Here is a 4,254-nt window from a genome sequence, read left to right as displayed (position 1 = left end):
TCGTTCGAAAGAACATAAAAAAAGAAAATTTTTCGCGCAAACCGGAAGTCATTATCTCAAACCGTTTCAAAATGGCAGCCGGTCAAAGTTCCAAATGGCCGAAAATTGGCACCTGTGCTATTTGCACATGGATTTGCTTGAAACTCGGTATCTGGGGGTATTTTGGCACGAGAAAAACGAATTTGACGTTAGATTTTCAAAAAAACCCCAATTTTTCAAAATGGCGACCGGTTTAGGCTCAAAGTGGCCGAAAATTTGACAAACTCGATTTTATTGCCAATGGATTCACCTGAAATTCGGTATCTAGGGGTATTTTGACCCGAGAATAACGAATTCAACGTTAGATTTTTAAACAAACCCTAATTTTTCAAAATGGCCGCCGATTAAAGTTCAAAATGGTCAACAATTGGCAACCTCGACTTTTTGCCGATAGATTCGCCTGAAACTCGGTGTTTGAGGGTATCTGGGTGGGAGACAAACGAATTCGACGTTATTTCACCGAGTTTCAGGCGAATCTTTCGGCAAAAAGTCGAGGTTGCCAATTGTTGACCATTTTGAACTTTAATCGGCGGCCATTTTGAAAAATTAGGGTTTGTTTAAAAATCTAATGTTGAATTCGTTATTCTCGGGTCAAAATACCCCTAGATACCGAATTTCAGGTGAATCCATTGGCAATAAAATCGAGTTTGTCAAATTTTCGGCCACTTTGAGCCTAAACCGGTCGCCATTTTGAAAAATTGGGGTTTTTTTTGAAAATCTAACGTCAAATTCGTTTTTCTCGTGCCAAAATACCCCCAGATACCGAGTTTCAAGCAAATCCATGTGCAAATAGCACAGGTGCCAATTTTCGGCCATTTGGAACTTTGACCGGCCGCCATTTTGAAACGGTTTGAGATAATGACTTCCAGTTTGCGCGAAAAATTTTCTTTTTTTATGTTCTTTCGAACGAGGTATCACAAAGGGGGTCTTCCCATTTGAAAATTAAAAGTTAGGGTCCGTAACCCCCCCAAAATGGGGCCCCCCCAAAATTTTGGGGGGATCGAAAAGTAGCTCCCTTTGATCTAGGAACATTCTCCAAGTTTCAAATCTCTACCTCAATTAGGTCAAAAGTTAGAGGGGGGGGAGGGACTTTTCGAACACCCTGTATGATTTTCTATCGCCTTCTTCAGTCGGCTATAAGAACTCCTATGGTATTTTGAAACGCAGCTCCTATCGCCAATTTTTACCAGAGAAATAGAGATGTGAGGGGCAGTCCTTAGATGGACCTCAATTTGCAATTAGGATCTATAATTTTCGGCTCATCCGAAAAAACACTTACGTGCATAAGAAAACCAATGGTTCATACGTTGTTTTTACACTGAGCCAGAATTTCGGCGGTGCAAGTCGGCAATCACATAACTCGATTTGCGACGTCGCAGACTTCCTGTCATACTTTATTTTTTAAATGGAAAACTACTCAACGGCAATTCTTTAAAACTGTCATGATTTTTCTTCTCAATGCGAAGAAAATTCTGCGAAAACTTCAAGAAATAATGTCAATTTGCTCTCCTTTAAAAAAATGACGTAGAGGCGGAGATTTTCAGACACCGCAAACGAGTTATGTGATTGCCGACTTTCACCGTCGATTTATAGTTCTTAACTGCAAAATGTAGTCCGGATTTTGTTTTTACGTGTTAAAGGATAGGGTCCTACGTCACAATAGCGTTACAGGGGGATATGGGGTCAAAAATGCCAAAAAAGTGCGTTACATAATTGGTCGTATTGCTATCAAACGGAACTAAGCGCCATCGGGGGAGGAAGGGAGAGGGGAGCTTGGATTGGTGGGTGCTGCGGAACGCGATGCTCGTCCCGTCTCATACTCGCAATGCTTTTCCTTGGCGCTTAGTTCCGTTTGACAGAACGCGCTATCTAGGATCCGAGAGGGAAAATGGCCCGCTCCCTTAAATTGTTCGCAATCCCTTCAGAGATATTGGGACATCATGTGATTACCTATTGAATATTATAAAAATGTATAAGGCCATTGATGGCCCCATGCGCACGACCCCTCAAAAAAAAACGACCAGCTACTTTCATGCATGTGACAAGATTTTTCGCTTTTCGGCTACTCATAATGATGCTAAAGTTACTAAGTTGAGTTAAGTTGTTAAGTTGATGTTAAAATTTGAGCTATTAGCCGATTTTTCATGTAAGCAATGATTGCGACTCAGGTCATATATCGACGGTGAAACTACCAAACCACGTATCTCGGTTTGCGACGTCGCAAACTTCCTGTCATACTTTATTTTTTAGATAGAAAACTACTCAACGTCAATTCGTGAAAACTTCCGAGATTTTTCCTCTTTGTGCGGAGAAAAATCTGTGAAAATTGTAAGGAACGATATTGATTTGATCCCCTTCAAAAAAATAAAACATGAGTGGATATTTTTAAACACCGCAAACGAGATACGTGGTCTGGTAGTTTCGCCATCTATATGCTTTAATAAAATATAACAATATGGAAGAGTACTAGTCTATGTACTTTCCCTTGCACTGATGAAGACCAAAATGTTGGTCGAAACGTTTGCTGGAACACCATTTTAGGTTAAAATATATGTAAGTGTACTTAACATCCTCTTGCACATTGTTTTATTTTGTTATAGCGTGGCCTGAGTCGCAATCATTGCTTATATTTGAAAATCGGCTGATAGCTCAATTTTGTTTTCATGTTCATGCCTGTGTATGGTCTTGAAGAAAGAGACATTTCGTAGAAAACTTTTTCAAGATACAAAATGACAAGCGGAATATTGTTACCAAGTTCGCACACAATATCAAAAGTAATCATTGCTTGGTCAGCACAACGCAACATCATTATCACGGGAAAATGAGTGCACTAGAAATAGCTCTATTTGCATTGAAACAACACGACCAAATTTAATCGTGCATCTAGCAGTCGTGGCCGAGTGGTTAAGGCGTCTGACTAGAAATCAGATTCCCTCTGGGAGCGTAGGTTCGAATCCTACCGACTGCGATAATGTTTTGAATGATTTTCAATTTATCAATCGATATATTTCCCGGCGAATTCTTAATCGAATTTTATGTAATCAATCATAAATAAAAAGAGTGTCTAGAATAGTGATGTGATCGCGGTCCTTCGCTCTTGAAATCCCCCATGAACAGTCGACGGTTTGGAAATCGAATAAAATGCAACTATTCTAACACTTTGAAGCTGAGTGTGGTATCACGCTAATTGAGGGCGCCTCAATTCTTTCCTACGTGTGGCCGTTGCTTTGTTTCATGATAAAAAAGTCCGTTATTTTAGACTAGATGCTATACTACACATACAAATATACTAACATAGTTATTATTACTAAGATTTATGGTATTACGGTGAGACAACGAGTGTGGTAGTTGCTGCCCCTGGTAAAAATTGGCAGTAGAATGTGTGTTCCAAAATACTTTAGACGTAAAGCCGGCTTTAAGATTTCCAATAGCTTCTGTAGCCGGCTGTACAATTTCTTATAGCCTTTTATAGCCGATAGCGATTAAGCAACAGCCAGACAATAAAGTTTATGCTAAACGTTACTAAATACGGATACTAGGACTTAGTTAGTTTTTGGACTACCGCTCTCTTTTTGTGCCGTAGTATCTTGCTTTATTTTGCGAGGAAAGCTCCGTACTTTTGAAGGATGCCTGCCATTCTTAATATGTTAGAGCGCCTTCAATTTCTTATGATTGTGCAATACCTCTAGTGTGAAATAGTTGCTTCAGACGCCGTGGCACGCTGCGGCGCGGCGCGCGGCGGGAGGGCAGAGAGCACGAAACGCGCATTGGCGCCTACAAACCTAACAGGGATACTTCACGCATTGCGCAATGCGTGAAGTATCCCTGTTAGGTTTGTAGGCGCCAGTGCGTCGCCGCGCAATGCGTGAAGTATCCCTGTTAGGTTTGTAGGCGCCAATGCGTCGCCGCTCCGCTTTGTGTTAGGCTCTAATATTTAATCTCGCGGAGTCAGCGTTTTTCAACTCATGATTTTGAAATGTTTGCACACTCTGTATGGGCCATCTCATTTTAATTGATGAAAAAAAAAAATATGTTTTACAGGAAAATATAATGTGTGTTTTGTAAATATTAAGGTAGTTCCGTATCAAACTTAATGATTTCCAAAGCACACGAATTTCTACACAATTTTTTATAGCCCGTAAAGCCCGGCGATAGGAGCTATTGCCCGACTGTATACTTTTTTATAGCTTCGTATAGCCCGGCTTTATGATTTGC

The 4,254-nt window shown here is 40.4% G+C and overlaps 1 non-coding gene across 1 annotated transcript; it reads left to right on the top strand.

Annotated features, from left to right (window-relative positions):
- The first annotated feature begins 2,925 nt into the window (after nt 1-2,925).
- Nucleotides 2,926-3,007, top strand: TRNAS-AGA (transfer RNA serine (anticodon AGA)). The gene has a single exon. It is a non-coding gene; the product is annotated as a tRNA-Ser (tRNA).
- The last annotated feature ends 1,247 nt before the right edge of the window (nt 3,008-4,254 follow it).

This window comes from Bemisia tabaci, chromosome 10 (assembly GCF_918797505.1).
Source record: "Bemisia tabaci chromosome 10, PGI_BMITA_v3".
NCBI lineage: Eukaryota > Metazoa > Arthropoda > Insecta > Hemiptera > Aleyrodidae > Bemisia > Bemisia tabaci.
The sequence above is the reverse complement of the archived record's forward strand: the minus strand, read 5'-3'. Positions and strand labels throughout refer to the sequence as shown.